At 43.5% G+C, this 22,022-nt stretch overlaps 5 non-coding genes across 5 annotated transcripts; all 5 read left to right on the forward strand.

The window, feature by feature from the left end:
- Positions 1-853: 853 nt before the first annotated feature.
- LOC137010278 (U2 spliceosomal RNA) lies at positions 854-1,043 on the forward strand. The gene has a single exon (XR_010893324.1). It is a non-coding gene; the product is annotated as a U2 spliceosomal RNA (small nuclear RNA).
- Positions 1,044-2,895: 1,852 nt separating this feature from the next.
- LOC137010054 (U1 spliceosomal RNA) lies at positions 2,896-3,059 on the forward strand. The gene has a single exon (XR_010893133.1). It is a non-coding gene; the product is annotated as a U1 spliceosomal RNA (small nuclear RNA).
- A 4,199-nt stretch (positions 3,060-7,258) lies between these two features.
- LOC137010305 (U2 spliceosomal RNA) lies at positions 7,259-7,442 on the forward strand. Its single transcript, XR_010893338.1, has one exon. It is a non-coding gene; the product is annotated as a U2 spliceosomal RNA (small nuclear RNA).
- A 1,890-nt stretch (positions 7,443-9,332) lies between these two features.
- LOC137010038 (U1 spliceosomal RNA) lies at positions 9,333-9,496 on the forward strand. Its single transcript, XR_010893118.1, has one exon. It is a non-coding gene; the product is annotated as a U1 spliceosomal RNA (small nuclear RNA).
- A 5,793-nt stretch (positions 9,497-15,289) lies between these two features.
- LOC137010307 (U2 spliceosomal RNA) lies at positions 15,290-15,475 on the forward strand. The gene has a single exon (XR_010893340.1). It is a non-coding gene; the product is annotated as a U2 spliceosomal RNA (small nuclear RNA).
- The last annotated feature ends 6,547 nt before the right edge of the window (positions 15,476-22,022 follow it).

Below are 22,022 nucleotides of genomic sequence, written 5' to 3' on the forward strand. Positions count from 1 at the left end.
GGGCGGCAGATTTTTTTGCTCGGAAGCCTTGGAGTCTGGAACATTCCTTGATTTTAGAGCAAAGAAAACTGTACCACAGACTGAGTGAGGAGCTAGTGGAGGGTGTGCCAAAAGCAGTAACGCCATGTGAGGTGAATTGGTTAATGTTGCAGCCAACTTTTTTAACAGGCTTTTGTAAAGATCTCAACTGGTTGGCTGCCCTGGGTCGGTTGCCGGTGAGAGAGAGGTTGTATAGGCATGGCTCTGGCAGATCTCCTTTGTGCCAGACAGGTTGTGGCAAAGAAGAGACAATAGATCATGCATTGTGGTCATGTCCAGGAGCTGTAGAACTCTGGAGGTCAGTCATGCGGTGGTGGGAGAGGTGGAGGGGGCCAATTATTACGAGGGAATTAGTGTTGTATGGGCTGGGTTTAGATGTTTTTGAAGTTCAACGGAGGAGAGTCATATGGGGCACAATCTCAGAGGGGAAACATGTTCTGTGGGAATTTAGAACAATGTGTTTGAGGAAACAGATTCCTCATTTGGAACCTGAAAGATTATTTTTACAACTGCTTGGGAAAATGTCAGCGGAAGTTAAAGCATTTAGAGTGTGTTTCGGGGAGGAGGAGACCAGAAGGGTATGGAGGGGGCTTCAGAAGGTTGGGGTGGGATAGAGGGAGTGACAGAGGGAGTGTGCTTTTGTTTTGTTTTTTGGGTTTTTTTGTGTTGTTTGGGTTTTTTGTACAATGTGGATGTATGTTTTCGAAAATTGATGTATATTTGTGTTTTGGTTTTGATTGTTCAGAGAATTGTATGATGGTTTGTTAAAAAAGAATTTATTGTGTATTTTTGAACTATGAATTGGCTGTAAAGTATAGCTTTGGTGTAAATAAAAAAAAAAAAAAAAAAAATCTGTTCTTATCAGTTTAATATTTGATACGTCCCCTATCTGGGGACTACATATTAAATGGATTTTTGGCTCATGGAGCCGGAACCGGGGCTTGCTCCGTCCACTCCACGCATCGACCTGGTATTGCAGTGTCTCCAGGAACGGTGTGCTTCCCCTTTTGGGGGACTGCAAATCGTTGTGGTTAATAGCAGAGGGAATGTCGCTGGAGCTTCACAAGGAGTCTCTATGTACCTGCGGTGGGATGGCTGGCAGGGTGGCACCGTCTCGCACCCTTATGAAACGGTCACCGTTGTTCCAAAGCAGCGGTTCTGCGCCCGTCTGAGGTCTTGGAGTCTTTACCAACGAGCTGATGAGTTGGATCAGGTGTGTTTGATCAGGGAGACATCTAATCAAACACGCCTGACTGATGGGAACCACTGGTCTAAAGGGCCGCAGCTCGTGTACAGGTGCTGGTCATATAATTAGAATGTCATCAAAAAGTTGATTTATTTCACTAATTCCTTTCACAAAGTGAAACTTGTATATATCATATTCATTCATTACACACAGACTGAGAGGTTTCACATGTTTATTTCTTTTCATTTTGATGAGTATAACTGACAACTACGGAAAATCCCAAAGTCACTATCTCAGAAAATTAGAATATTGTGAAAAGGTTCAATATTGAAGACACCTGGTGCCACACACTCTTATCAGCTAATTAACTCAAAACACCTGCAAAGGCCTTTAAATGGTCTCTCAGTCTAGTTCTGTAGGCTACACAGTCATGGGGAAGACTGCTGACTTGACAGTTGTCCAAAAGACGACCATTGACACCTTGCACAAGGAGGCCAAGACACAAAAGGTCATTGCAAAAGAGGCTGGCTGTTCGCAGAGCTCTGTGTCCAAGCACATTAATAGAGAAGCAAAGGGAAGGAAAAGATGTGGTAGAAAAAAAGTGTACTAGCGACAAAAAGGACTGGACTGCTGCTGAGTGGTCCAAAGTTACGTTCTCTGATGAAAGTCAATTTGGCATTTCCTTTGGAAATCGGGGTCCCAGAGTCTGGAGGAAGAGAGGAGAGGCACACAATCCACGTCGCTTGAGGGCCAGCCTAAAGTTTCCACAGTCAGTGATGGTTTGGGGTGCCATGTCATCTGCTGGTGTTGGCCCACTGTGTTTTCTGAGGTCCAAGGTCAACGCAGCCGTATACCAGGAAGTTTTAGAGCACTTCATGCTTCCTGCTGCTGACCAACTTTATGGAGATGCAGATTTCATTTCCCAACAGGACTTGGCACCTGCACACAGTGCCAAAGCTACCAGTACCCGGTTTAAGGACCATGGTATCCCTGTTCTTAATTGGCCAGCAAACTCGCCTGACCTTAACCCCATAGAAAATCTACGGGGTATTGTGAAGAGGAAGATGCCATATGCCAGACCCAACAATTAAGAAGAGCTGAAGGCCACTATCAGAGCAACCTGGGCTCTCATAACACCTGAGCAGTGCCACAGACCGATCGACTCCTTGCCACGCCGCATTGCTGCAGTAATTCAGGCAAAAGGAGCCCCAACTAAGTATTGAGTGCTGCACATGCTCATACTTTTCATGTTTATAATTTTCAGTTGGCCAAGATTTCTAAAAATCCTTTCTTTGCATTGGTCTTAAGTAATATTCTAAATTTGCTGAGATACCGTATTTGGGATTTTCATTAGTTGTCAGTTATAATCATCAAAATTAAAAGATAAGCATTTGAAATATATCAGTCTGTGTGCAATGTACATAATATACAAGTTTGACTTTTTGAAAGGAATTAGTGAAAGAAATCAACTTTTTGATGACATTCTAATTATACGACCAGCACCTGTAGGTGCTTGGCAGTTTGCCGGCTTGAAGGCATGGTCACGGAAATCGCAGTCAAGTAATGGAAGGGACACGCCCTTCCTTTGCTTGGGGTGGGGGAGGGGGGTCAACGTTGATGAGGACGGCAAAGAGGGATAGGGTAGCCTCTGACTGGAGGCCTGGGGACTCATACTTACCTGGCAGGGGAGACACCATGATCAGGAAGGTGGTTCACCCAGGGCGAGGCTCGGCCATTGCACTCCGGTTGTGCTGACCCCTGCAAATTCCCCAAATGTGGGAATCTCGACTGCATAATTTATGGTAGTGGGGGACTGCGTTCGCGCTCTCCCCTGGACATACTGGTTGAAAGCAGATTAGGTGGTGCCGAGAGAACCTGTGGTTTCTAACAGTCGTAGCGTTGTCTGTGGCTCCGTGTGTGTTTGCACGCCCCTTTTATGGAATCGGGTGTTGCGTGCGCTCGCCTGGTTTCGCAAAGTTCTGAGTTTTCCTTCAGGGACGACAAGCTTTTGGGGGCACTTGACCACGGCCGTTTTCTAAATGACCCCGTGGTCGCTATTGTCACGACCGGCTCAAAGCCGTGACAAATGAAACGGAGGACATAGTCAGCTTGGTAGGTTGCAACAAAAAGAGATTTATCAGCATAAATAAGAAAATATATGAAACAAGAAATCAACAAAACCAAACATAATTTCTGTCAGACACATCAATAACCAAACATCAGACAGAACCACATTTAAATGAATAAGGAACTCAAAATAAACAAACAAAGACCAAAACCAAAGCACCCAGGAGCAAGCAACACACCACGCCAAACAAAGCCCAAGCTTTATAGAGGGAAGCACGGGTGTACATGGTTCACTTGATGAGTCTCCCAGCCACACCCACTGGCCGGCCGTAGCAGGAAGAACGAGGGACTCGTCACACTATCCAAATGTTAAAGTTGAGCTTCCCCCCCCCCCCCCCCTCCCCTCCCCTCCCAAGCATTGCAGTCTGTGTGGAAGTAAAGAACATTTGTATCGGGGTTGTCCAGCCAGAAAGAAGAGCTACACTAGTTTATTTAAGGAGGGGGAAGATCTGCAAGCAGATTTGGAATCTCTCATGTGTGAGGCATCCAACTCTTCAATCAACCAGACAGAGCTTACAGCTGCAACAGAGGGTGCTAATAAAGACCAGGGGGCTGAGGAAAGTGCTGTGCATCACCAGGACAAAGGACCAGCAGTTGCAGAGGTCAACCAGCCACGTCCTCCGGGGGCAGCTCAAGAGAGGGAGCAGTCACAGGGTATTGTACAGACCTGGTCAGACATCGATATTGCAGAGGTGTTTTCCGGGGCTGCAAGTGTGTCTAGTAACAACACTATTCAAGATACTCCACAAGCTGAAGACCCAGCCAGGTTTACATGGTCGCAACTGGATGCTTTAGACATTATAACTTCTGAGCAAAGTGGAGGCGGAGACAGCGAGATGGAGATATCAGGGGGAAGAGGACGTCGGCGAGCGGTGGAAGAAGATGGCGGAGGAGAGGACGAGAGGGAGCGAAAATGCAGCAAGATTGAGACAGTAAAGACTTTTGTTTCTTTGGAGGACTTGGTATCTTTACATGACTCGGGGAAGGGAGCGGGAGCGGTTAAAGCTTTTAAAGAAGTAGTATATGAGGGGGGGGGGGGATGGAGTGGGGAGAGTGTGGGGAGAGTACTGAAAATGATTCTCAGGGGTGGACTGAGGTAGTAGCTAGAAGGGTGAAGGGATGTACCACAGGGGGTGGGAAGGGAGGTTTTGGAGGGCTGTCCGTGTGAGCAGTCTGGAAGAGATAAGGACTGTTTTTCTTTAGTTTTTGCCTAAAATGGGGGGGCTGAGGGTGGCCACTCTAAATGTAAGAGGATTGAAAATGGCAAAACGAAGGATAGCTTTTTTTGAGTCCTTGAGTTCTGTTAATTTTGACATTATGTTTTTACAGGAGTGTCATTTAGAGAACAGCAGAGACGAGCTTCTTTTTGCAAAGGACTGGGGAAAAGGTCCATCTATGTGGGGGGCAGGGAATGTGATGGCAGATGGGGTGGGAATACTTTTTAACTCTCAGGAATTTGTCATTGAAGAGAATTTAATGGTAGTTCCGGGGAGGGTGTTGTATGCTGATGTAAGATGGAGGGGTGTTAGCATCAGACTGATTAATGTATATGCGCCTAGTAAGAGGGAGGAGAGAGGGGGTTTCTTTAATTTATTAAAACCTTTGTTTTATACAAATCGGAAGGTGGTTTTGGGGGGGGATTTTAATGTTTCTTTAGATAGGGAGCCAAAGGGTGATTTGGCTTTCCTCCTTAAGAGTTTTTCTCTTTATGACTCCTTTAAAGTGGTGGGAAGGGCTTTGGAGGGCTTTACTTGGAGAAATAGTAGAGGGGAAAAATCTCGTTTGGATTATGTGTTTGTGTCAGCAGGAGTTAAGGTTGATGATTTCTTCTTCTTGCCGGTTTGGTTGTCTGATCATTGTATGATAGGAGTCGAGATGGAGGTTGGGGGTATTCAGAGGGGGAGAGGATCTTGGAGGTTGAACAGATCTTTCCTTCAGGATAAGTTTTTTGTTCAAGTGTTTAAGCACCTATACAGGGCCTGGCAGAATTTGAAGTGTCTGTTTGAAACGCAGGCTCAGTGGTGGGAGGGAGTAAAAGAGAGAATAGCTAACTTCTGTAGATGGTGGGGGGAGGCTAAGGCAGTAAAAAGACGAGGGCTCATTAGTGTTTGGATTAGGGAGATGCAGTCCTTATGGGCTCAGGAGGGCAGAGGCAGCTGAGGAGTGGGGCAGATTCTATGCTATCCAAGAGAGGGTTAAAGGTTTTTATATGAAGGAAGCAGAGAAATTTATGTTAGAAATGGGTGCAAGGAGATGGTTTTTAGAGGAGGGTCCATCAAAATATTTTTTTGCCTCTGTGAGGAGACAGCAGCAGAGGAAATGCATAGAAGGGTTAAAGACAGAGAAGGGTAATGTTACATCTACAGCTGAAATGTTGAAGACAGTGGCAGTTTTTTATAAACAGCTTTTTAGCCCCCGAGGTTTGGTAGACTCTCAGGCGAGGGTGTTCTTGACAAGTTTAGAGAGTGTCTTGGAGGGTGATGATGCTGCCGCATTAGAAGGGGAGGTGTCTTTGCAGGAGGCAGAAGAGGCAATGGCATCACTTAGGAAAGGGACAGCTCCTGGCTATGATGGGTTGCCAGTTGAGATATACTGCTCCTTTTGGCAACTTATGGACAGGACCTGGTTGAGGTGTATAATGAGAGCCTGATGACTGGGTCACTCACAGCTTCTATGAGGACAGGGCATGTCTCCCTTTTGCATAAGAAGGGAGATAAGACAGATTTGGCAAACTGGAGGCCCATCACTCTCCTTACTACTGACTATAAAATCCTTGCGAAGGTCATAGCTATACGAATGAGGTCTGTGGTGGGGAAGGTGGTGCACCCAGACCAGACTTGTGGGGTACCAGGCCGCTCTGGCAGCCTAAATTTGACTTTGATCAGAGATGCTATTGGGTGGGCTGAGCAACGGCAGCTTTCTCTAGCAATTTTGAGCCTCGACCAGGAGAAGGCTTTTGATCGAGTTAGTCTCTCCTTTTTGTTTGCAGTTCTTGAGAGGGTAGGTTTTGGGGCAAGTATCAGGGCGTGGGTTCGTTTATTGTATAAGGGGGCGATAAGTAAGTTTAAAGTTAATGGTTTCCTGACAGAGTCAGTTGAGCAGCTGGGAGGAGTAAGACAAGGATGTCCTCTCTCCCCTCTTCTTTATATTTTGTTCATTGAACCTTTAGCTTCCCGTTTAAGGGCATGTCAGGCCTTTACTGGCCTGCACATGCCGGGGGCTGGAGGTCTGCAAGCAAAGGTGTCGCTGTGTGCAGATGACATGACACTGTTTTTGACATCAAGGCAGGATTTTTTAGAAACAAGCAAGATTTTGGGAGATTTTTGGAGGGTTACAGGGGCGAAAGTGAACATGTCAAAGTCATCGTCATGTATGTAGGTCGATGGGCTAGGCGGGAGACAGCCATTGAGGGATATAGCTTATGTGAAGACGGTCTGAAGGTTTTGGGTGTGCGTTTCTTCAGGCAGAACAGCGCTAAGGAGAACTGGAGGGTTTTGATTGGGAAAGTGCGCTCCAAAATTGGCCTTTGGAACACTAGAGAGCTTTCTTTAACTAGCATATATTAGCATATATTTAAGTATATAAGGCCTCATTTGCATATTAAAACATAAATTTACACAAAACTTGTAATACATTTTTTTCTTATGTTTATGCCAGTAATAAACTGGAGAAGTTTCACAGTGATATCTTTTAATTAAAAAAAAATCCCTATTCACCTGTAGTGTCTCGCCTTAAGGTCCAAACGAACAGGATGGGGTCCTAAATCAATTTTTTATTGTGTTTTGGCTAGAGTGCAGGGTGCAGTGCAAAATGATAATATTGAGGGGGAAATTAAAAAATGTTTGAAGGGAAAAAGGGATTAAATGGGATGTGTTGATGAACTGTCTGAGTTTGTGTATGTAAAGGATGGAATTAATAAAAAAAGAAAAAAAAAAAATCTATTCTTATCAGTTTAATATCTGATACGTGCCCTATCTGGGGACTACATATTAAATGGATTTTTGGCTCATGGAGCCGGAACCGGGGCTTGCTCCGTCCACTCCACACATCGACCTGGTATTGCAGTGTCTCCAGGAACGGTGTGCTTCCCCTTTTGGGGGACTGCAAATCGTTGTGGCTAATAGCAGAGGGAATGTCGCTGGAGCTTCGCAAGGAGTCTCTATGTACCTGCGGTGGGATGGCTGGCAGGGTGGCACCGTCTCGCACCCTTATGAAACGGTCGCCGTTGTTCCAAAGCAGCGGTTCCCAAACCAGCACTGCACGTCTTGAATGTCACTCTTGTCTGATGCGCCCGTCTGAGGTCTTGGAGTCTTTACCAACGAGCTGATGAGTTTGATCAGGGAGACATCTAATCAAACACGCCTGACTGACAACTACGGAAAATCCCAAAGTCACCATCTCAGAAAATTAGAATATTGTGAAAAGGTTCAATATTGAAGACACCTGGTGCCACACACTCTTATCAGCTAATTAACTCAAAACACCTGCAAAGGCCTTTAAATGGTCTCTCAGTCTAGTTCTGTAGGCTACACAGTCATGGGGAAGACTGCTGACTTGACAGTTGTCCAAAAGACGACCACTGACACCTTGCACAAGGAGGCCAAGACACAAAAGGTCATTGCAAAAGAGGCTGGCTGTTCGCAGAGCTCTGTGTCCAAGCACATTAATAGAGAGGCGAAGGGAAGGAAAATATGTGGTAGAAAAAAAAGTGTACTAGCAATAGGGATAACCGCACCCTGGAGAGGACTGTGAAACAGAACCCATTCAAAAATGTGGGGGAGATTCACAAAGAGTGGACTGCAGCTGGAGTCAGTGCTTCAAGAACCCCTACGCACAGACGTATGCAAGACATGGTTTTCAGCTGTCTCGTTCCTTGTGTCAAGCCACTCTTGAACAACAGACAGCGTCAGAAGCGCCTCGACAAAAAGGACTGGACTGCTGCTGAGTGGTCCAAAGTTACGTTCTCTGATGAAAGTCAATTTGGCATTTCCTTTGGAAATTGGGGTCCCAGAGTCTGAAGGAAGAGAGGAGAGGCACACAATCCACGTCGCTTGAGGGCCAGCCTAAAGTTTCCACAGTCAGTGATGGTTTGGGGTGCCATGTCATCTGCTGGTGTTGGCCCACTGTGTTTTCTGAGGTCCAAGGTCAACGCAGCCGTATACCAGGAAGTTTTAGAGCACTTCATGCTTCCTGCTGCTGACCAACTTTATGGAGATGCAGATTTCATTTCCCAACAGGACTTGGCACCTGCACACAGTGCCAAAGCTACCAGTACCCGGTTTAAGGACCATGGTATCCCTGTTCTTAATTGGCCAGCAAACTCGCCTGACCTTAACCCCATAGAAAATCTACGGGGTATTGTGAAGAGGAAGATGCCATATGCCAGACCCAACAATGCAGAAGAGCTGAAGGCCACTATCAGAGCAACCTGGGCTCTCATAACACCTGAGCAGTGCCACAGCCCGATCGACTCCATGCCACGCCGCATTGCTGCAGTAATTCAGGCAAAAGGAGCCCCAACTAAGTATTGAGTGCTGCACATGCTCATACTTTTCATGTTTATAATTTTCAGTTGGCCAAGATTTCTAAAAATCCTTTCTTTGTATTGGTCTTAAGTAATATTCTAAATTTGGTGAGATACCGGATTTGGGATTTTCCTTAGTTGTCAGTTATAATCCTCAAAATTAAAAGAAATAAACATTTGAAATATATCAGTCTGTGTGCAATGTACATAATATACAAGTTTGACTTTTTGAAAGGAATTAGTGAAAGAAATCAACTTTTTGATGACATTCTAATTATACGACCAGCACCTGTAGGTGCTTGGCAGTTTGCCGGCTTGAAGGCATGGTCACGGAAATCGCAGTCAAGTAATGGAAGGGACACGCGCTTCCTTTGCTTGGGGTGGGGGAGGGGGGTCACCGTTGATGAGGACGGCAAAGAGGGATAGGGTAGCCTCTGACTGGAGGCCTGGGGACTCATACTTACCTGGCAGGGGAGATTCCATGATCAGGAAGGTGGTTCACCCAGGGCGAGGCTCGGCCATTGCACTCCGGTTGTGCTGACCCCTGCGAATTCCCCAAATGTGGGAATCTCGACTGCATAATTTATGGTAGTGGGGGACTGCGTTCGCGCTCTCCCCTGGACATACTGGTTGAAAGCAGATTAGGTGGTGCCGAGAAAACCTGTGGTTTCTAACAGTCGTAGCGTTGTCTGTGGCTCCGTGTGTGTTTGCACACCCCTTTTATGGAATCGGGTGTTACGTGCGCATGCCTGGTTTCGCAAAGTTCTGAGTTTTCCTTCAGGGACGACAGGCTTTTGGGGGCACTTGACCACGGCCGTTTTCTAAATGACCCCGTGGTCGTTATTGTCACGACCGGCTCAAAGCCGTGACAAATGAAACGGAGGACATAGTCAGCTTGGTAGGTTGCAACAAAAAGAGATTTATCAGCATAAATAAGAAAATATATGAAACAAGAAATCAACAAAACAAAACACAATTTCTGTCAGACACATCAATAACCAAACATCAGACAGAACCACATTTAAATGAATAAGGAACTCAAAATAAACAAAGACCAAAATCAAAACCAAAGCACCCAGGAGCAAGCAACACACCACGCCAAACAAAGCCCAAGCTTTATAGAGGGAAGCACGGGTGTACATGGTTCACTTGATGAGTCTCCCAGCCACACCCACTGGCCGGCCGTAGCAGGAAGAACGAGGGACTCATCACACTATCCAAATGTTAAAGTTGAGCTTTTTTTTTTTCCCCACCCTCCTGATCAAGAACGACCTAGGGAGTCCAGAGAATTGTACTGCGGTGCTTTTGTGGAGGTCGATCGAAAAACCTAGGACCAGTCCGCGAAAGCAGGTTGTTTCAAATCATCTCCACTATTTAACAAACGATCTGATCGACAGCAGTGGTCCTAGAGGCAAAGTACGAAACCCACCGCGGCCCAGATGGGCGTCGCCTTTGCCGGCTCTGCCCCCACTGCTTGGCAACGGCGTCGCTTCTCTGCCTTTTGGCTAAGATCAAGTGTGATCGATCCAAATGGATATTACGGGAGAGGATACTCCTTTGCCGACCATGGTGGTGCGGCTAAAGAATACGGTTTGGATACAAGTTAAAGCGGATGCACCTGCTGAAGTTAAGAGAAGATTTGGAAGGAATTTTGTGGTGGCTGATGTATTGAGAGAAGTGTTTGGCATCCCATCTTCCTTAATTTTCTGTTTACAAGACTTTTCAACCTCTGGCTTTATAGATTTGACCTTTTTCCAATTAAGAGACTGTTCTAGTTTTTTTGAAGCATGGGAGAAGAAAAAAGAAAACCAGCGGTTAATAGGCCTGCATCTCCACCCTGCCTTTGCTCAGGATTTCTTGCCGCTTACGATACACCTGTATAATCCCTTTGTGGAAGATGGAGACATCCTGACATTCTTGGCCAGGTATTGTGAGACAGTGAGGGGAGGTGAACGTTTGAAGGACCAATTTGGAATATGGACTGGGAAAAGAAGATTCCTGGTTAAGTTGCGTATAGACACAGCGTCACCAGATGGTTTGGTACATCCACCTGGGTCCTTTTTCATTGGCTCAAACAGGGGCTTTTTGCACTATCCAGGTCAACCAGTTTACTGTAGGAGGTGCGGCGCACAGGGTCATGTAAAAGCAGACTGCACAGGACAGAGATGCCATTTTTGTGGATCTGCAGAGCACATGGTGACAGCTTGCCCCGAACCAAAATCCTGCAGTTTATGTGGAGGTGGATATCATCTGTTCCGGGCTTGTCCTAGCAGACAGAAAACATATGCCAGCCTGTTTAAGGAGGGTCAAGGTCTGCAGGCTGACTTTGATGGACTTTTGATGAGTGTCCCAGGCAGAAGAGAGAGTCAAGAAGCAGGCCCTTCAGGATTGGGTGCAGGTGGTGTAGTTGAAAGAAGGCAAGGGGCGGAAACAGGGATTGGAGACATGGTGGAGGAGGAAGGCAGTCTACAAGAGCTTCAGATGAATCCTTCACAAGTATGGTCGGAGATCGATGTTGCTGAGGTTTTATGTGGCATTTACGGAGAGAAGGAGCCAGGGATGGCAGAGTCTTCAGGTGGGGAAGGGGAGTTTCCCTCGGTAATGGAGACGGAGCAGGGCATGATGGGGCCTGACATGGGCCAAGGCTTAAGGAGAAGGAAGCTTGGTGATGATGCGACTGAGGATCGGGGAAGGAAGTGCAGTAAAGTCCAAGATTCTGCTCTCAGACGGATCCAGAGTAAGGAGGCTGTGGGTGAGATGGACTCTGGGGAAAGGGTGGTTGGGGAAAGTGGGGTAAATGGGAGAGGGGGTGGTGGAGGGGTTTTGGCAAAGGTCAAGTCAATTTTGTGGGAGGATAAGGGGGAGGGGAGAAGGGGAGGGAGGGAGAAGAAGGAGGGGAATGGACAGAAGTAATGGGGAAGGGGAAGGGGAAAAAATGTTTAGGGTGAAAAGGGAGCATGTGAAGTTTGTGTGAGATTTTGTCTGGGTTTTTTCCTTTTCCTTTTAAAAGGTTTTTGTTTAAATGGTGTGTTTAAAGGTGGCAACTTTGAATGCAAGAGGTCTAAGAATGTTACAAAGGAGAACGGCAATTTTTATTTCCTTAAAAAGGTCACCTTTGGATGTATGTTTTTTGCAAGAATGCCATTTGAAGGATGAAAAAGATGTTTCTGTTTTTTCTGCGGGGTGAGAGATGGGTTATAATGCCTCTGGTAATGCACTGGCTCAGTTACTGACAAGTTTCTCGCTCACTGATTCTTTCCGGGGGGCGGGAGGGAGGGTACCTACCTTCACTTGGCGAAACAGTAGGCAGGAGGCGGCACGTTTGGACTATCATTTTTTGCTGTCATATGTGAAGGTGTTCAATTACACTCAAATCACATAGGAATTTGAGTGTAATTGAACACCTTCACATATGACAGCAAAAAAAGATAGTCCAAACGTGCCGCCTCCTGCCTACTGTTCAGATCACTGTTTGGTAGGGGTATGGGTGGATGTGGGAGGTGTGAGGCGAGGGAGGGGGTTGTGGAGGTTCAATACTTCCTTTCTGAAGGACAAGGTTTTCCGCATAACTCTCTTTAATTTGGTAGCAGGTTGGAAGAATTTGCAAGGTTTGTTTCAGTCACAATGGGAGTGGTGGGAGGGGTTCAAGGAGAGGGTAGCTTTTTTTTGCCGCAATTGGGGTAGGGAGAAGGCAAGGAGTAAGCAGGAAAAAGTTGGTAAGTGGTCAGAGGAGCTCCAGGCATTATGGATGGGTGGTGCCTTGGGGACAGCCGAGGGATGGTCAAGGGCTAGGCAGCTGCAGGATGCAATGAAGCATCATTACTGTGAGGAAGCTAAGTCCTTTTTGCAGGGTTCAAGCATCCGGAAGCGGCTCTATGATGAAAAGCCAACTAGCTTCTTCTTTGCATCAGTGCGGGGTAGGCAAAAGAAAAGTTATATTGAGGGCTTTAGGGGCGAAAGAGGGGTGCAGACATCGGTGAAGGGCATGCTGGGGGTGGCTGAAGGGTTTTATAGAGAGTTATTCAGTGATAGAACTCCAGTAGTTAAAGAGTTCTGGAAGTTTTTGGGGGGTTTGGAAGGGGGTTTAAAGGAGGAGGAAAGGAAAGCACTAGAGGGGCCTTTGACCTTGCAAGAAGTTAGTTCTGCAGTGGCTTCCTTGAAAAAAGGTACAGCTCCGGGATGTGATGGCCTTCCAGCTGCTTTTTATGAGGTGGTTTTTCCGTGGGTAGAAAAGGAATTGGTATGTATTGGAGTGTATCAGGAATGCTTAAGAAGGGTAGAGCTGGTCGAAACAATAAGAACTGGGTTGGTAACATTATTGTATAAGAAAGGGGAGAAGGAAGAGTTAGGGAACTGGAGGCCTATTACTCTGCTGACCACAGATTATAAGGTGTTAGCTAAAGTCTTGACTGAGAGACTTAAGGGGGTCATAGGAGCAGTTGTCCAGTCAGACCAGACGTGTGGGGTACCTGGCAGGTCAGTATCCTTGAACTTAGCTCTGGTTAGAGATATAATCAGCTGGGCTGAGCAAAGGCAGCTTCCTTTAGCCATCCTGAACTTAGATCAGGAGAAGGCTTTTGACAGGGTAAGCCATTCCTTTCTGGAAGCAATTTTGAGGCGTATGCAGTTTGGCCCAGTGTTCAGAGCATGGGTTAGTTTGTTATACAGGAAAGCTTTCAGTAAAATAGGGATTAATGGCCATTTTACAGGAAAGGTGGAGCAGTTAGGGGGAGTTAGGCAGGGGTGTCCTTTGTCCCCCCTTCTCTATGTTTTATCTTTAGAACCTCTGTTGGGGGCTTTGAGGGCGGCGACTTCTCTTAGGGGCGTCCATTTGCCTGGGGGTGGAGGCATATGTGCCAAAGTGGCTGCTTATGCAGATGACACAACCTTGTTTTTAACTTCGGAGCGTGACTTCGAGGTGGTTGGTAGAATTTTAGACGAGTTTTGCAAGGTGTCTGGGGCACGAGTCAATGTAGGCAAGTCTTCAGTCATGTTTTTTGGTTTGTGGGCTGAAAAGGCAGAGGCAAGAGGAGGGTTTAGTATTTGTGTAGATGGGTTGAAAATTCTTGGAATCAATTTTTTTAGGGAAGACAGTGCTAAGGAAAACTGGGAGGCAAGATTGAAAGTAGTGAGGGGGAAGATAGCAAGGTGGAGCTCTAGGGGGTTGTCTTTGTGGGGAAGGTTAGAGGTGGTAAAGGCTGATCTTTTTCCAAGCTTAAATTATTTAGCATATGTTTTTCCTGTTCCGTTTTGGTTTGGGAGAAGGTTGGAGAAGCTATTTTTTCCTTTTTGTGGAAGAATAGCACTGAGATGGTTGCTAGGGGGCAGATGCACAAGTTGATGAGAGATGGTGGGAGGGGGGGTCCCATGCATTCCTGTGAAGATGGAGGCTATTTTCTGCTCTTGGACAGCTCGCTTAGCATCCCAAGAGAGGGAGCACAAGGCTAGGTTTTTAGCCCAGTTTTGGCTGGGTTTCCCTTTGAGGTCTTTGGGCAATTGGAGGGGAACGAGGCCTTGGTCAACAAACAGGCCAGAGCATAATCGCAGGGCGGCAGATTTTTTTGCTCGGAAGCCTTGGAGTCTGGAACATTCCTTGATTTTAGAGCAAAGAAAACTGTACCACAGACTGAGTGAGGAGCTAGTGGAGGGTGTGCCAAAAGCAGTAACGCCATATGAGGTGAATTGGTTAATGTTGCAGCCAACTTTTTTAACAGGCTTTTGTAAAGATCTCAACTGGTTGGCTGCCCTGGGTTGGTTGCCGGTGAGAGAGAGGTTGTATAGGCATGGCTCTGGCAGATCTCCTTTGTGCCCGACAGGTTGTGGCAAAGAAGAGACAATAGATCATGCATTGTGGTCATGTCCAGGAGCTGTAGAACTCTGGAGGTCAGTCATGCGGTGGTGGGAGAGGTGGAGGGGGCCAATTATTACGAGGGATTTAGTGTTGTATGGGCTGGGTTTAGATGTTTTTGAAGTTCAACGGAGGAGAGTCATATGGGGCACAATCTCAGAGGGGAAACATGTTCTGTGGGAATTTAGAACAATGTGTTTGAGGAAAAAGATTCCTCATTTGGAGCCTGAAAGATTGTTTTTACAACTGCTTGGGAAAATGTCAGCGGAAGTTAAGGCATTTAAAGTGTGTTTCGGGGAGGAGGAGACCAGAAGGGTATGGATGGGGCTTCAGAAGGTTGGGGTGGGATAGAGGGAGTGACGGAGGGAGTGTGCTTTTGTTTTTGTTTTTGTTTTGTTTTTTTGGGATTTTTTGTGTTGTTTGTTTTTTTTTGTACAATGTGGATGTATGTTTTCGAAAATTGATGTATATTTGTGTGTTGGTTTTGATTGTTCAGAGAATTGTATGACGGTTTGTTAAAAGAAAATTTATTGTGTATTTTTTAACTATGAATTGGCTGTAAAGTATAGCTTTGGTGTAAAAAAAAAAAAAAAAAAAAATCTGTTCTTATCAGTTTAATATCTGATACGTCCCCTATCTGGGGACTACATATTAAATGGATTTTTGGCTCATGGAGCCGGAACCGGGGCTTGCTCCGTCCGCTCCACGCATCGACCTGGTATTGCAGTGTCTCCACCCAGGTAAAAAAGTAGTATACTTTAGTGTATTTGAAATATGAATGAAGTACATGAATTATAAAACAAGTATACTTCTACTTGTTGTACTTTATTTAAAGAGTATTTGATTTGTGCTTTTTAAAAGTATACTTAAAAAAAGATGTAATTAAGTTCAACTTAATAGTCCAAACAGTAAGTATACTAATTTATCAGTAATCAAATTATTTTTTAAGTGTACTTTTTGAAAGTGTACTTTGTTGTTAATGTATTTTAAATTGTATTGAAGTTTATTTTTTTTAAGTGTATTAAATTTGACATACTTCATTAGAAGTGTGACTTCTGTACACTTTATACAGTACACTCTAAAATAAGTGTATTTTTAGTGGCATATCAGAGTACTCTCATAAAATATGTTAAAATACAAAAATGTATAGTGGTAATTTAGTGTACTTTTAGTAAGTGCGCTTATTTGTAATACAAAGTATAATTTATTAAAGTGTACACTGATTTCACTTCATCTGTAGTGTAATCTGTCAGTCTGTTGTTCGTTATCTGGTTCGGCTCGGTGTTCATCTTCAGTTCTCTCTTCACAGCAGTTCAGTCAGTGTACTGTTTGAGTACATGAATTACTCGGGGATATTGGTTTGTTTGAACTCAGAGGAAGTGTCAGCCACATTAAAAAAGTTAACAGCTTAAGTCATTTGTGGATTAATGCGTATTGGAGACGCGAACCGTTTAAAACGATTCAGTTCGATTTGGTGAACTGGTTCAAAAAGATCCGGTTACATCGAATGATTCGTTTGCGAACCGGATATCATCACAAACTGCTTTGTTTTGAACTCTCTCTCACAACAGATACGGAAAAGAAGACCATGCTGAATAGAGTCGTAGTTTTTGCTATTTTTGGACCAAAATGTATTTTCGATGCTTCAAAAAATTCTAACTGACCCTCTGATGTCACATGGACTACTTTGATGATGTTTTTCTTACCTTTCTGAGAGAGAGCTCCAGGACTAAATCTAAAATATCTTAAACTTTGTTCCAAAGATAAACGGAGGTCTTACGGGTTTGGAACAACATGAGGGTAAGTTATTAATGACATAATTTTGCTTTTTGGGTGAACTAACCCTTTAATTTGAAGAACATGCATGTTCACGTTATGTCATGTCTTGGAATACAGACCTGACTTCCCAGATTACAAATTTGAAAATCCTACTTAACTTGCCGTCATTGACTACTGTTAGTGTTAATATTTCTTGTTTGAATTTCACTGATTAAGCAATATGGTAAAAGTGACAGTGAGCTGGTACGGATTAGGGCTGGGATAAACAATTTTTTTTTTTTTTTACGATTAATTTAGCAATTATTTTTCGGTGCATCGATTAATCTAACGACTCTTTTTTTTTTTTTCAGTCCGATTCTATTTCGGTTTGATTCGATTATCAATAATCTCCCCATTAATTGACTAATACCAATTTAAAGGTTTAAAAAGTCCAAAATAATAGACTATACAAGTGCAAAGTAATGCATTAGTCAGAGGTAGCGTTAGATAAATGAAGCCTTAAACACATAGGCCTAGCTTACTAAAAAAAAAGTGCATCTTGTAATTCTTCTTTCAGATGAAAATAACAACAAATTGATGTCTAGCATTCAATAAAAAAAGGTCGCCCAAAATACTTGTTTAGAGCAATTGAAAGAATACAGTAACCAATGTAAACTTGAGGGCTTTAAGCTAACACAGAGAGTGCTTTTCCAAAAAAAATAAAATAAAAATTAACATCGACAGTGGGAGCCAGCAGCCTGTCATGGTGTCCTTCCTGAACCAACAAAATTGAACATTTGTTGAAAACGCATATCTTACTGAAAAAAGTGCATCTTTTAATTCTTCATTCACATAAAAATAACAACAACGTATAGTAGTAAAACACTCTGCCACTCACCTTTTTCTTAAAAAAAAAATACTCATGTTTAATGTTTATTAAACTAGAATTTAATAAATGGAACATTATTGTAAAGTGTATTGATTTGTTATACACGGATTCAGACGTCTCATGAGTTCAGTGTTGGACAGATCAGTTGTTTTAACCATTCATTTAAGTGAATCAGTTCAAATGAGTCATTAGTTTGCGAATCGGACATCATTATTGGATGTGTAAGCGCTGTATGATTATCCCGGCAGTTTATTTTTTAGCACAACTTACACTCCGTGGTAATTCAGCAAAACAAAATATCTCAGAATGCTCCATGTGAAACTTTGTTCATCCGAGCCCTGGTACGGATATAACTACAAGGCCTCTGGCAAATTAGCGCAGGTACCGATACTGTGACCACAAGTGACATATTGCGTTTATAGGCAACCCTCACAGGGAAAGGAAAAAAAGGCGAGCTGAAGGAGCAGCTTGAGCCAGAAAAAAAACAACGCAATTTTAGGTACAGTAATGTCATAGTTATGAATCCAAATCCATTGTCATGATTGATTGACAAATCCATTATAATCAATGATTGTATTTCAGTGTTATACATTGTCTATCCTGTTTTCATTCATCCCCATGTCTCTTTCCTGTTTTCACAGATGCAGCGAGGGAGCGATTCCCCAACACCGAGGTGGCAGAGATCCGGGCCCTTCTACGGAGGAAGTGCAACAATGAGAGCTACAAGGCCTCTAGTAACTCAAGTCAGAGCTACATGTGCTGGTCATATAATTAGAATATCCTGAAAAAGTTCATTTTTTTTTATTGTAAATTATTTTTAAAAATGAAACTTTCATATATTCTAGATTCCCTACATGTAAAGTAAAACATTTCAAAAGTTTTTTATTTTTTTTATTTTGATGATTAGAGCGTACAGCTCATGAAAGTCCAAAATCCAGTATCCCAAAATATTAGAATATTTTCTAAGATCAATCAAAAAATTGATTTTCAAAACAGAAAAGTTCAAGTTCTTGCTTTAGCATGTTCATTTGTGCACTCAATACTGGGTCAGCAGCACATATTACAGCAAATGACTTGCTCCTAGCACAAATTACAGCATCAGTGAAGTGTGGCATGGAAGTGATCAGCCTCTGGCACTGCTGAGGCACTATTGAGCCTTCAGATCATCTGTATATTGCTGGATCAACTGTTTCTCATCTTTCTCTTGAAAATATCCCATAGATTCAGGGGTCAGGCATGTTGGCTGGCCAATAAAACACAGTAATATCATGGTCAGCAAACCACTTGGAAGTGGTTTTTGCACTGTGGGCAGGTGCTAAAGTCCTGCTGGAAAAGGAAATCAGCATCTCCATAAGCTTGTCAGCAGATGGAAGCATAAAGTGTTCCACAATCTCCTGGAAGATGGCTGCATTGACTTTGCACTTGATAAAACACAATGGACCAACACCAGCACATGTCACAGCCCCCCCAAATCATTACTGACTTCAGAAACTTCCCACTAGACTTCAAGCAGCTTGGATTCTGTGCCTCTCCAGTCTTCCTTCAGACTCTGGGACCATGATTTCAACATGAAATGCAAAATTTACTTTTATCTGAAAAGAGGACTTTCGACCACTGTTCACTGTCCAGTTCTTTTTCTCCTTAGCCCAGGTAAGATGCTTCTGACGTTGTTTCTGTTTCAGAAGTGGCTTGGTAGTCCTTTTCCTGAAGATGTCTAAGTGTGGTGACTCTTGATGTGCTGACTCCGGCTTCATTTGACTCATTTTGAAGCTCTCCCAAGTGTTTGAATCGGCTTTACTTGACAGTATTCTCATGCTTGTGGTCATCCCTGTTGCTTGTGCACCTTTGCCTACCCAATTTCTTCCTTCTAGTCAACTTTGCATTTAATATGCTTTGATACATCACTCTGTAAACAGCCACCCCATTCAGTAATGACCTTCTGTCACTTACTGTCTCTGTGGAGGGTATCAATGATTGTCTCCTGGACCATTGCCAAGTCAGCAGTCTTCCCCATTAGTGTGGTTTCAAAGAACAAGAGATACCCGGAATTTATACTGTAGGGATGGTCATTTAATGAAACTTTTGGACTTTCATTAGCTGTACGCTCTAATCAACAAATTAAAAAAAAAAAAAAAAAAAAAAATTGAAATGTTTTACATTACATGTAGGGAATCTAGTATAAATGAAAGTTTCATTTTTAAAAATAATTTACAATGAAAAAATGAACTTTTTCAGATTTTTTTTTCTAATTATATGACCAGCACCTGTAGATATGCATGTGTAGTAAGTTGTTTGCCATTGTTCTGTTCATTTCAGAGAAAGTTGACTGTTCAAGGTTCCTCCTTTTGCCAATATCTGCTTTTGTATGTTAATTTTGTGTTAATAATAAAGATCCTTTTCTGAAATGCAATTTGTAATCTGTTGATTTAATGTATTTGAACTGAATTGTAATATAATACACTTGTAGTGTAATACCAACATTCATGCTTAAGTTTAACAAAATGGGGATAAAATTACAAATGAAATGTACTTTCAATTTGTTTCTACCTTACACTATAATAACATTGCACTGAAAGTACGTGTCTATGATGTTTAGGTTGTAATTGAACTTCACTTCAAAAACATTATTATTGTCATAGTGGGACACTTTAAAAGCACTAAATATAGTTAGGAAGTGCATTTGTAGATCACTTGAAATGTTACAGAGGCATACTAAATTAACGGTTTATAGTAATTATAAGTATGATAGCAGAATGCACAAAATGTACTTAAACACAACTATAATTTGCACTGCAATGCCTTTTTAAGTGTATTTCCATTAGAATGGCAATACAATGCAATTGTACTGTAAGTGTGCTTAATTGCTCATGAATCTTGATTTTCATTAGTGTATTTTAGTGCACTTGAAGTTTAAAAAAAGTTGTTCCATTTTAGTATACTATTTACACTAGAAGTGTAGTTAAATAGATGTTAAGTTGAAGTTAATACATAATTGAATACACTTAACTATACTTAGATTTGACGAAAATAGTACAAAATGTAGAAAATATACTTAGTACACTTTATTAAAGTATATTTTTAATATAATTCTTTTTCACCTGGGCTGGAACGGTGTGCTTCCCCTTTTGGGGGACTGCAAATCGTTGTGGCTAATAGTAGAGGGAATGTCGCTGGAGCTTCACAAGGAGTCTCTACGTACCTGCGGTGGGATGGCTGGCAGGGTGGCACCGTCTCGGACCCTTATGAAATGCTCGCCGTTGTTCCAAAGCAGCGGTTCCCAAACCAGCACTGCACGTCTTGGATGTCACTCTTGTCTGATGCGCCTGTCTGAGGTCTTGGAGTCTTTACCAACGAGCTGATGAGTTGGATCGGGTGTGTTTGATCAGGGAGACATCTAATCAAACACGCCTGACTGATGGGAACCACTGGTCTAAAGGACCGCAGCTCGTGTTCAGGTGCTGGTCATATAATTAGTGAAATAAATCAACTTTTTGATGACATTCTAATTCCTTTCAAAAAGTGAAACTTGTATATATCATATTCATTCATTACACACAGACTGAGAGGTTTCACATGTTTATTTCTTTTCATTTTGATGAGTATAACTGACAACTAAGGAAAATCCCAAATTCACTATCTCAGAAAATTAGAATATTGTGAAAAGGTTCAATATTGAAGACGCCTGGTGCCACACACTCTTATCAGCTAATTAACTCAAGGCTGGCTGTTCGCAGAGCTCTGTGTCCAAGCACATTAATAGAGAGGCGAAGGGAAGGAAGAGATGTGGTAGAAAAAAAGTGTACTAGCAAAAGAGATAACCGCACCCTGGAGAGGACTGTGAAACAGAACCCATTCAAAAATGTGGGGGAGATTCACAAAGAGTGGACTGCAGCTGGAGTCAGTGCTTCAAGAACCCCTACGCACAGACGTATGCAAGACATGGTTTTCAGCTGTCTCTTTCCTTGTGTCAAGCCACTCTTGAACAACAGACAGCGTCAGAGGCGCCTCGACAAAAAGGACTGGACTGCTGCTGAGTGGTCCAAAGTTGCGTTCTCTGATGAAAGTCAATTTAGCATTTCCTTTGGAAATCGGGGTCCCAGAGTCTGGAGGAAGAGAGGAGAGGCACACAATCCACGTCGCTTGAGGGCCAGCCTAAAGTTTCCACAGTCAGTGATGGTTTGGGGTGCCATGTCATCTGCTGGTGTTGGCCCACTGTGTTTTCTGAGGTCCAAGGTCAACGCAGCCATATACCAGGAAGTTTTAGAGCACTTCATGCTTCCTGCTGCTGACCAACTTTATGGAGATGCAGATTTCATTTCCCAACAGGACTTGGCACCTGCACACAGTGCCAAAGCTACCAGTACCCGGTTTAAGGACCATGGTATCCCTGTTCTTAATTGGCCAGCAAACTCGCCTGACCTTAACCCCATAGAAAATCTACGGGGTATTGTGAAGAGGAAGATGCCATATGCCAGACCCAACAATGCAGAAGAGCTGAAGGCCACTATCAGAGCAACCTGGGCTCTCATAAAACCTGAGCAGTGCCACAGACCGATCGACTCCATGCCACGCCGCATTGCTGCAGTAATTCAGGCAAAAGGAGCCCCAACTAAGTATTGAGTGCTGCACATGCTCATACTTTTCATGTTTA

Source organism: Chanodichthys erythropterus, chromosome 20 (genome assembly GCF_024489055.1).
Source record: "Chanodichthys erythropterus isolate Z2021 chromosome 20, ASM2448905v1, whole genome shotgun sequence".
In the NCBI taxonomy this organism is placed as follows: Eukaryota; Metazoa; Chordata; class Actinopteri; order Cypriniformes; family Xenocyprididae; genus Chanodichthys; species Chanodichthys erythropterus.